The sequence below is a fragment of the Oncorhynchus clarkii genome, chromosome 17, assembly GCF_045791955.1.
Source record: "Oncorhynchus clarkii lewisi isolate Uvic-CL-2024 chromosome 17, UVic_Ocla_1.0, whole genome shotgun sequence".
Lineage (NCBI taxonomy): Eukaryota > Metazoa > Chordata > Actinopteri > Salmoniformes > Salmonidae > Oncorhynchus > Oncorhynchus clarkii.
The window spans coordinates 58,916,919-58,929,025 of NC_092163.1; the positions used below are offsets into that span (position 1 = coordinate 58,916,919).

Here is a 12,107-nt window from a genome sequence, read left to right on the forward strand (position 1 = left end):
AAAGGCATCATGAGAGTCACTTTGAAGCATGAAAAAAACATTTGAGGATCAACCAGAAAGACTGTCTATTCAGGAAACAACCCCATAGAGCTTGTTACTTCAGGAATAACAATTAGCTATGTCCTCCCTACCCTCTATTTTTGAACCTTTGAGGAAATCCAGACTGAATAACAGAGATGACTGCCTCACCCAGGAGAGAGGAACATCTTTAGTGCAGATTTTGGTCACTATGGTATGGAGTCACAGTTGAATTATTGCATTTATGTTTTTCAGCTGGCCAGACAAGCATGCAAAGCTGTTTGAATCTTATTAATGTGATCCAAAAGATTAATGAAGTTTGTGGATTTGCTCACACAAAAGCCACACATGATCTGAGAGGACTGCGGGGGACTGAAGCACAGTGGTGTTATCAACATGCTCTTTGTACTAAATTGCTTTCCTTTGTACTTTTTTTGCTTTCTAAAAGGTCATTCTTATTTTGATCTTTTGAGTGTATTTTGAGATTCATGAAGTAGGACCTTAGTAAAAAAAAAAAGTCAAAATCCAGTGTTCACTGTTTTAAGTCGATTCGGGTGTTGACCTTTTTTATGATTAATCCTTTTGGTGAATCCATCAGTCGCTGAAAGAATGATAACTCAGTGGGCCCAACAAACCGTGCCCTCTTTGGCAGTATGACCAAAGTTAGGAAAATACTGATGAAATCTGTGGTCAAGCTGTTTGTAACATATTGGCTCCCCCTTGTGGATCAAAACACAAGTCCAAGGTACATTACCACAGTATACTGTAGACACAGCAACAGACAGACATTATCTGTTCAAACCAAAGATGTTTTACTCAAAATCATGAATGTTTTTTTCTTCCTATAATAATAGTAATATAGTAATAGTAATAGTCACATCTGGACATGGTAACCTCTGGGTTCTCCTGGACTGTGAAGGAAAGTATTGTGTAGGGAAAGGGAAAGGGGGATACCTAGTCAGTTGTACAACTGAATGCATTCAGCTGAAATGTGTCTTCCGAATTTAACCTAACCCCTCTGAGTCAGAGAGGTGTGGGTGGCTGCCATAATCGATATCCACGTCTTCGGCGCCTGGGGAACAGTGGGTTAACTGCCTTGCTCAGGGGCAGAATGACAGATGTTTACCTTGTCAGCTCTGGGATTCAATCCAGTAACCAAAACTCTAACCACTAGGCTACCTGCCACATAGTGTAGTATAGTGTAGTGCAGGTATTCCCAAACGCACAATGCCGTCGAGGGTACGCCAAATGAAAATGTGATTCACATTTTTAAATAATAAAAAATAAAACACATATATATATATATATATATATATATATATATATATATACACTACCGTTCAAAAGTTTGTGGTCACTTAGCAATGTCCTTGTTTTTGAAAGAAAAGCAAATTTTTTGTCCATTACAATAACATCAAATTGATCAGAAATACAGGGTAGACATTGTTAATGTTGTAAATGACTATTGTAGCTGGAAACAGCTGATTTTTAATGAATATCTACATAGGCGTAGAGGGGCCCATTATCAGCAACCATCACTCCTGTGTTCCAATGGCACAATGTGTTAGCTAATCCAAGTTTATCATTTTAAAAGGCTAATTGTTCATTAGAAAACATGTTTGCAATTATGTTAGCACAGCTGAAAACTGTTGTTCTGATTAAAGAAGCAATAAAACTGCCCTTCTTTAGACTAGTTGAGTATCTGGAGCATCAGCATTTGTGGGTTCGATTACAGGCTCAAAATGACCAGAAACAGAACTTTCTCCTGAAACTCGTCAGTCTATTATTGTTCTGAGAAATTAAGGATATTCCATGTGAGAAATTGCAAAAGGGTTTTCTAATGATCAATTAGCCTTTTAAAATTATAAACTTGGATTAGCTAACACAACGTGCCATTGGAACACAGGAGTGATGGTTGCTGATAATGGGCCTCTGTACGCTTATGTAGATATTCCATAAAAAATCTGCTGTTTCCAGCTACAATAGACATTTACAATATTATCAATGTCCACACTGTATTTCTGATCAATTTGATGTGGGATTTAATGGACAAAAAATTGCTTTTCTTTCAAAACAAGGACATTTCTAAGTGACCCCAAACTTTTGATCTGTGGTGTAAATATTTAACATTTTTCTTCACATTTTCAAACAGTTCATTTATATTTTCCAACGGGGCTATACATTTGGGTGAGGTTTTTTTCTCACCTGAGTAGCCTTGTTTCACTGCCAAAAATATTCAACCATCTAGTGTTCAACGACATAACAACACAGTGTCAAATACAGGTAGCCTAGTCAAAGAATTAACATCCAATCACATTAACCTTACTCTCTCGCTGGAATTCCACTAACGGTCCGTATGTGTCACGTTCTGACCTTAGTTATTTTGTTATGTCTTTGTTTTAGTATGGTCAGGGCGTGAGTTGGGTGGGTTGTCTATGTTAGTTTTTCTATGATTTGCTATTTCTGTGTTTGGCCTGGTATGGTTCTCAATCAGAGGCAGCTGTCAATCGTTGTCCCTGATTGAGAACCATATTTAGGTAGCCTGTTTTCTATTGTGTTTCGTGGGTGATTATTTTCTGTTTTCTGTTGTGTGTCTGTGCTCGCCAGAACTGTTTTTGGTCGTTCTCTTTGTTAGTTTTGTTATTTCCGTGTTCATTTAATAAATATGGACACATACCACGCTGCACCTTGGTCCTCACCTTCTTCCACCAACAACGGCCGTTACAGTATGTAGCCAAACATAGCTGCTGCTCATTTGCTCAAAAATGGATAAATGGTTAAAAGAAAAGTAAGGCCCGCGTAGAGACACATAATAGGACAACAAGAGAGGATATTTGTAAAGTACTGGACAGCTTTGTAACATCAAATGGACTTCAGTGGTCAAGATAGCGCAAAAGCCATGACAGGTAGACATAGTGGAGTGGTAACGTGCGTGCAAGCAGTTGCTCCCGATGCTACTTGGGTACACTGCAGCATCCACGAGAGGCTCTTGCTGCCAAGGGAATGCCTGACAGCTTGAAAGACGCTTTGGTCACTACAGTGAAAATGGTTAACATTTTTAAAGCAAGGCCCCTGAACTCTCGTGTATTTTCTGCACCATGCAATGATATGGGCAGCGACCATGTAATGCTTTTACAACATACTGGTTATCAAAAAGCAAAGTATTGACAGTTTTTTTTTTAAATTGAGAGACAAGCTTGTCTGACCGCTTGCATGATGCTGAGTTTCTCACAAGACTTACCTATCTAGGTGATGTTTTTTCTCGCCTCAATGATCTGAATCTAGGATTACAGGGAGTCACCCCAACTATATTCGATGTGCGGGACAAAATTGAGACTATGATTAAGAAGTTGGATTTCTTCTCTGTTTGCATTAACAAGGACAACACACAGGTCTTTCCATCATTATATGATTTTGTGTGTGCAAATGAACTCAAGCTTTCGGACAATGTCAAATGTGATACAGCGAAGCACCTGAGTGAGTTGAGTGCACAATTACACAGGTCCTTTCCCGAAACGGAAGACACAAACAACTGGATTCATTATCCCTTTCTTTCCCTGCCTCCAGTCCACTTACCGATTTCTGAACAAGAGAGCCTCATCGAAATTGCAACAAGCGGTTCTGTGAAAATTGAATTTAATCAGAAGCCACTGAGAGATTTCTGGATTGGGCTGTGCTCAGAGTATCCTGCCTTGGCAAATCGCGCTGTTAAGACACTGATGCCCTTTGCAACCACGTACCTATGTGAAAGTAGATTCTCAGCCCTCACTATCATAAAACCTAAATACAAGCACAGACTGTGTGGAAAATTATTTAAGAATGAGACTCTCTCCGATACAACCCAACATTGCAGAGTTATGTGCATCCTTTCAAGCACGCCCTTCTCATTAATCTGTGGTGAGTTATTCACAATTTTCAATCAACACAAGGTTTTATATGTAAGATGGTTAAATAAAGAGCAAAATGATTGATTATTATTATATTATCATTTGTGCCCTGGTCCTATAAGAGCTCTTTGTCACTTCCCATGAGCCGGGTTGTGACAAAAACTCACACTCATTCTTATGTTTAATAAATGTATCGTATAGTGTGTGTGTGTGGCAGACTTACAATGATGGCAAAAAACAACATTTGAGAGTGCGCTGACCCTGGTGCTAGAGGGGGTACGCAGCTGGAGTGCGCTGACCCCAATGTTTGAAGGGGTATGACACTATAAAAAGTTTGGGAACCACTGGTGTAGTGTAATAGTCTAGTGTAGTAGTATCTTTTTTTCCTCTCAGACTTACCCAAGTACTGCTGCTGGCATTTCACACACTTTGCCAAGCATCTCACAGACAGTACTGCCAGACGACCTCACACCCAACTTTCACCACCTTCCAGTCATTGTGCAGATGCTCGCAGATACAGTCATTGTGCAGATGTAGCAGATACATCCATAGACTTCCAGTCATTGTGCTAACGCTAGTTAGCATTGGCTCGCAAGTTTACCTCTACCTTCCTTCGTACTGGACACAGAGACATACAAATGTATTCCTTTAAGATTAATTACTTTAAGTCGCTCTGGATAAGCACATCTGATAAATGACAAAAATGTCCAATGTAGATGTTTTACATCCAGATCTGATATTACAATTTTTTACAAATATTGATGTCACATTTTTTACATTTGACTGTTTAAAATGTAGTTATTTGTTCCATTTGACTGTGTAAAACTTAGCAGTACTACTTATTTCTCTGAGAGACATTTAGCAAGAAAACATGATTATTTGTCACTCTGAAATGAAACCAAGTAAGTGATAGATTTTAAACAAATATGTCTGTCATTGAACAACCCAATGATATGATTAGATAGTGAAAAAACACACCAATTTCTTTCACAATTTCTTCAAACAATAAAAGCTCATTTACCAACATTTCTGAAAATGATATACTGTATAGCGTTTTGGAATATATGTAATAGTAATTTAGTGATTGTGTTTTATAGCATAGTCATGGAGTTCAGCAGTTTTGATATATGAATGAAATAAGATATTAAGTTGATAGGTCTATTTCTATGAAGGTCAACTTACAAATGGTGTACATTTACAGGCTCTGTGACCTGACCATGCTGCTGGTCATTCAGTAGCAGCCTTGAATCTCCATGCCAGACAAGATTACTGTCTGCAACACATTGGCAGGAAAGAGCAGGAGTTTACTCTGGGGCAACCAACAGAGCCAAAATAAATCTGCTCTGAGGAAAGTTCTGCCCTCTGATATGAGACCCCCTTTAGTTTTATGGGTGATGCACAGTAACCAGCAGATACAGTTCAAACTGACTGGTACGTCAGTGGAATTGTGACTGGCAGAACTCTTATGCATGAGTCACAGTAAGTTTAGGCCAAATGTTTCCACGCCCATATCAGCTTTTGTTACAGTTGTATCCTATACTAACCAGTCAAATATGTTCGGTATGTACACTACATGCATTATTTCAGCTTTAATACCAAACAATGATCTAATTACACAGGAATGCAAGCCTTGTCCCTCATCATTGACTCTCTCCTATCAACACAGTGTAGGTGTTGTTTTCCGGATCCTGACGGTACCACAGAAATATTGTGTGATGAATTTCTTCAGCTTACCTGTTGTCACATTGATTTATTTGACACTCATTCAATAAAGCATACATTACTTATGCACCCTTTAGCTACTGCACTATAATAGAAGGGATTGCAAGATCTAAGTTGAAAGATATTCACTGTAAAGTAACCAGGTCCAATAATCAAACACGTTCATCAAAGTATATCTACCCCACATTGTAATATGAGTACCCTACATTGACAAAAGTATAAGTATAAATGGTAATGGCCTACCATTGCACAATGAAATCAACAGGTGCTTACCTTTGTATCATAAGGTCCCTTCACCAAGGCTGTTTTTTCTGTGGAGATGATCTGCATCTGTTTAACCCCATTGATAACAGTCATCCTCAAGTCTCTGTTATCACAACAATGAAGTTAATAGAAAGACCATCTGTTATAGGAGAGTACAGCGTCAGTCTTCTGAATCTATGATCCTAGAGAGAAAAAAGAGGTGAAGAGAGTAAAAATAAAGTCAGTCTCAGCCTCCCACTGATGATTCATTTGTCTTCAACAGTCCCTCTCTCTCCTCTTTTTTCATCACCTGATGCACTAATGCTATGAAACCATTAGCTTCTCAGGGAGACCATCAGCCCATCATGGGGTTTCAGACTGTTTTTTTTCTCTTCACTTTATACAAGGCCATTCAGTGAACTTGTGGCAGTATCTCAGATTTCTTAATTGAATTCACAACTAGGCCACCTCTCAAAATCGTGTTCCTCAGAGAGATGGTGTGCCTCAGAGAGATGGTATTTTACAACTTTATAGCTCTGAGCAAATTGTGGGCCCTTTTTTGTATTATGTAGATTGTTATGTTCTCCTTTTGTTTGGTTATGGGTTTCATGTGGATTTAATTTAATCATTGTAAAAATAGGGTAGCACATCCTGAGTAATGCAGCTTATTTTTCCACCAGCAGGTGGCTGTGTTATTTTGTGATCCTTGCTGCTCATTTCAGGAGGTTGATAAGCTACACACCGTTTAAATATTGTCCACTTGGTGACTGTGAATGTACTCCGTGCTTAACTAACTGGGTGATTCATATGCAATAAGCCCATTCTCTAATAACTCCTCACATCTGGTCTACAACAGCACCACAACAGAGAATCTGGTGTTATAAGAAAGCCAAACTGCACTGGATTGTAAAACAATTATTCTAACTCTTCTACTCACAACAGTTTATTGTAGACACATCCATGTCGGGTTCTGTTTAGTTTCAGATCTAGGACTATATTCTGTTTCTATATTGATTTGTGAGTTTGCATGCTCAACTAATGATGTTGCTGTTGAAAGCATTGGTGCATATGAGAAAAATGGATTGGCTCATAGACGACAGGCTAATGTTTTTAGTCAACCAGGGGATCAACTAAGCTGAGGTAGCCATCATTAATATTTCATTAAGATTCTCATGAACAATACACACATTTGCTTCATATGGCAGAATGGTGTATTGAACACACCTCGTCATAGTTGATTTGCGGTATTGCATACCATTGCATTATCCTGCTGTCTGCCTTTTCAGCTCATAATAACGGGTCTTTTGGGAATAACCAAGTTACTGAAACCTCACATCTATGAAGGTTCTGGGAGGTAGGTATCAAGGGGGCTGTGAAAGAGCAGATAATTAACTCATGGTCCAACCAAATATGTAGTATTCTGATAAATTATTCAGCATTTGCACTCCATTTGCACTTCCTGCTCATGTTACAGGAAACACACCCTGAAACATTAGCAATTCATCTATTCTATCTTCATATTATTACCATTGGTCAAAATTCGAGCCTCAGCCTCATGACTCAAAGTTGATGTATAAGGCTTTGAAGAATTACAAAAAAATGTAGAAAAGTACATAATCTTTCAGAATTTTTTGGAGAAAGAGCCTGTCCATCCCTTGTCATCATTTCAAACTACAACACTTGCTTTTCTGAATCTGCCTCTGTTCAATCATACATGCTACTTTTAACAGTAGCTTACATGCAGTGAACAGAAAATTAAATTTTCCTCTCATTGGTTTAATGAGAGAAAAATTATGGAAATCTCACTAAGGCTTCAAAGGGGTGGCTGGCTGATGGTGCACAACCCCCTGAGGTCAAGGATACGGTTCCGTGCCCCACACATGCCTCATAATGAGGTTTCCCAAATGACATGGGATTGTATGGCCACCAGAGGAGGCTGGTGTGATGAGCTATAGGGAGATGGGCTCATTGTAATGGCTGGAATGGAGTCAAATGTGGTTTCCAAATATTTGCTGTGTTTGATACCGTTCCATAAATTCCATTCCAGCCATTACAATGAGCCCATCCTACAGCTCCTCCCATCAGCCTCGTCTGATGACATCTATGCCCTATTACATCTTTGACCAATCAGCATTGCCACAGAGCCTATTGTGTTATCATGCACTGCATTTGTGATAGCACTTACACCCTGACATTTGAATACATTTGCCTGCATTGTAACCCCTACCCTCTGACATAATACAGCGGGTGTATCCCTTCCCCCAGCCCTGAATTGTACTCTGGACAATATTACCATAATTTGGTGGAAGATGACAGAGAATTGTAGATCTATATGATAATTTTGAAAATGCCAATTTTTACAATTTTCTTATCCAGAATTGATGCTGACCTCATTATCGAATAATATATTTCACAATGCAACATTCACTCTTTTCTATTTCGCTCGCTCTCTCTTTTTGCTCATACGTTATTTTCAAACACTGCGCTGTCTACTTAACAATTTAAGGGCATGAGCCAATAAAATCCCGGCAAGGGTTAAATCCCTCTGTGTTGCTATGGAGACCATGACAGTCTCAGTAGTACGGTCACCACTAGATAGCACAGTCACAAAGTAAAAATTCGTACAAATTTGCTTTTCGGTCTTAATTTAAGGTTAGGGAGAAGGTTATCCGTGTCGTCAAGGCTAGGGTTAATGTTAGGGTTAAGTTACAATCGGATTTTAAGAAGATAAATTGTATAAATATGCGGGGTTAAATACTTCGTGACTGTGGTAACTAGTGACGACCATGTAGTCTGAACGTTCTGCCCATTGGGTGAATGTATGTCACATGTTATATTCTGGAACGCTAATTCATAGATTTTTTTCCTCCCACCCCTGCTCCTACACTTGTGCTGGTTTATTCCGACTGTATCAGAAAAAAAACAAGATTCAGAGATGGTGTAGAGTAACAGGAAAGGAACACGAGAGTATTTCCAAGCAGGGAAATACAAGGCATTTGGGGAAGGTATGGCAACAACATTTTATTTTGTTATGAAAGTTCGTTATCGGCCTCGGTCCTCTAGTTGTACTTCTGCGGTTAATGACCGTGTTTGTCTGAGCGTGTACATGCTAGCCGGGAGGGACCTTTATTGAGCAGACAACCTTCCGTGTCTGACTGGCAGAGCCCTGACAGAGCTGGCTGACGTTAGCAGTTAGCTAGCTAAACAATAGGAACTTCATTGCATTTGTGCATTACACAGGAACACACCAATGAGCAGGCATAAACGGAACTATTTTGTGTATTTAAAAACAAAAGTGCTCGAATCAGCTAGGTGGTGTTCGTGCCTTTGCATGGGTTGTACATTCTCGAACACCCAGCACTACCTTCCCTGGACATTTTTGGAGGGGGGAGGTTGGTGCCTTTTGAGACTGTGTCCCTTGGGTAACGACCCCTACGGCGTGGGGGAGGAGGGGGTTACTTATTTTGACAAGTGCAGTAACGTTAACGTTATGGCTGAACGCTCATTGTAGTAACGGGCTAGTTGTAGTGCCCTTGGCTCTCTGTGACCCAAATTACACAAATATATAAATATAGGCTTACATGAGTACCCCACACCTCTGTTCAATGTGTGTCTGGGTATATAACATGCATATTACATACCTAGCAATCGTCACTATGTAAGCTGTTAACCTGGATAATAAAAAAATTGGTTACTACTATTACAGTGAGGCTCCTGTAATTTCCTCAAGGCTTTTGAGGTTAATTGTACTGGGACTCCCATTTAGTGCTCAGTATGACAGGAAAGTATTATGGGATAGACATAGTATCTTCCCTTGGATGCCAGGTCACAGTGCTCTGGGAGAATTATTTTGAGTAGTGTGTAGATTACTATTTGAGCATGCACAATTTACAGTCATCCCCTGTGTGTGTGTGTGTGGGGGGGTGTAAGTTCTTAACTCACTAATTTGACCCAACCTAATCGGATATTTAGATTTCCGAATATATGACAACAACTTGCTGCTGGCCAAGGCACTCATTCCATTGTATTCAATACTTCTGAAGACTCAAGAAATATGCAAATCTCTGCTGTTGGGATAAAGTGGCATTATTTTTATGGTTGATAGTCTACTCTGTAAATAAGCAAGATGGTGGAACTGCCCTTACCGCTAGACTTGCCCCTGTCCCACCCATGATGCATCAAAGTTGTTATTAATTTACTTCTTCATGGAGAGCTAATCCTTTACCTCTGCAGAGATCATCCCCCACAGGGAGACCTCCTGGTCACAGTGGGATTAGTGTCTGCAGACTTCAGCTGCATGAGCCCACAGGCCTCTTCTCTTCTACCAGGGGGATATCAGTTAAGTCTGGGCCTCCACTGCATCCCAGGGAAAGAGGGCTAATTGAAGACCGTGTCACCCTTGTGGTAGTCTGGGCTTCTCTGAGGATGGATGGATGCTTGGCTTTAGTTTGCTCTAGGAGTGTCTGCTGGCTTGTAACTGCAAAGTCATATTTTCTCATCCACAACTAAACAGCATGAGTTGCTGTTTTCCTTTTATTAACTGAAACTAGACATAGTTCAGAGTAAGCAGTGAGACAGCTCATGTCTAAGGGTAGGCTAGCTTTATTCAAGCAATAATGCCAGAGTAGGTGTGTATTTAAGCAATAAGGCCTGACCCACTTGGCACACATTGGTTGAATCAACGTTGTTTCCAAGTAATTTCAAATTACGTTGAACCAATGTTGAATAGACATCTGTGGGGATGGGGTGTGGTATATTAATAATAATGAATACTTTTTCTATGGCGCTTTTTATTACAATCTAAAAATGCTTTAAAGCTGCAATATGTAACTTTTTGGGGCAACCCAACCAAATTCCCATAGAAATGTTAGTTATAGATCTGTAATTCTCATTGACAGCTAGTCTAAGATACGGTAGATATATCCTGCATATACTTTCTATGTTTCCCGTTCTGATGTTTTTTTAGTCTTTTAACTTTCAGTTTTTTACACCACCTGGAAACACAATATTTGGGGTTATTGAAAAAATATTTCACAGCAGTTTAGATGGTACAATGATTCTATACACTATGCATTGCTTGTTTTGTCACTAACTTAAATTAGGTTAACTATTTAGATTTTTAGCAACCAGGAAATGGCGCAGCAATTTCTGCATATTGCACCAATAAGCAAAAAAATAAATAAAAAATGACATTGGCCATATACCACAACCCACCGAAGTGTCTTTTTGCTACTGTAAACTGGTTGCCAACATAAATGGAACAGTAAACAAGTATTTTTGTGTCTAATATACACGTCTGAAATGCTGTTTCAGCCAATTGGCATCCAGGACCCAAAGTGGAGGTATCACACAGCACATTGTGTTCCAAAGCAAGCATTTCTCAAGAAAACATTGATAATGATATCAGAGGGAGCAGAACATCCAGCCAAGGATTTTGGGAGACCTTGGGAGACCCTGACTATCATGACAAAAAACAAGGGCATAGCAGGCCAGTCACCCAGCTGCATTGAAAGTACAGTAGTTGACTGCTAAGAAAGCAAGTCAACCACCATCCCCAGGGTGGTTTTGTCATGCTCTCAGTTATGTCCAACCAGGGACAGGCTGGCCCACAGCTGGCAGAGTCTTGCTAAATGTCTTCTGATGAGCCCAGTGCTTTCAATCCTCTGTGCTCACTAGTCACTACCATTGCTCATGCCTGACCTATTTTTCCCTTTGTTGTTTAGTCCCACATAGGGGAACGATTCCTTTGAGATTGAGTCATAGAATAGTGTCTGGTTTGAACCATGCTGATAATCTGTGGCTTCGGGGGTGCTGTTTGATAGAGGTATTTATAGACTGGAGTAAGCGAGGAATGTTCAGTATGAAATTAGTTATGTGGTTTTGTTATTGAGGTTTACTGGGGGAGTCAGTAGGGTTTTAGCACCTAACAGCTGGGTGTAGTATTGTTCTAATTGAAGATGTAGAGAAAAGCAGAGAAAGAGCAGGCGGGTCCTCTGGGCTACATTTGGTGTGGGCGATTTTTTTTTGTTTGTTGTTGTTGTAGCATGCTGCCACATAAGGCTGAACAGTATGGGCCCAAAAATCGAATAACGATAAAAATACTAGGGATGCATGATATATATAGGTGAACATATCGGAATTGAACAATATTAGCTAAAAATGCCAACATCGGTATTGGCCCGATATCTAGTTTAACGTCAATGTTATAAACCGATGTCAACAGGACGTAATCACGCT

General features: G+C 39.7%; 1 protein-coding gene across 9 annotated transcripts in view; it reads left to right on the forward strand.

The window, feature by feature from the left end:
• The window catches only part of LOC139371197 (polyhomeotic-like protein 2), a 93,236-nt gene that overhangs the window by 40,982 nt on the left and 40,147 nt on the right, over nt 1-12,107 (forward strand). For 5 of the 9 annotated variants that reach the window (XM_071111374.1, XM_071111378.1, XM_071111380.1 and 2 more), the window contains exon 1: nt 8,753-8,875. The exons of 3 other annotated variants lie outside the window; for them this stretch is intronic. The gene's annotated coding sequence lies outside the window, so the exon portion shown is untranslated. Of the gene's footprint in view, nt 1-8,725; nt 8,876-12,107 lie in introns of those variants that run through there. One more of the 9 variants, XM_071111376.1, reaches the window with a different exon arrangement.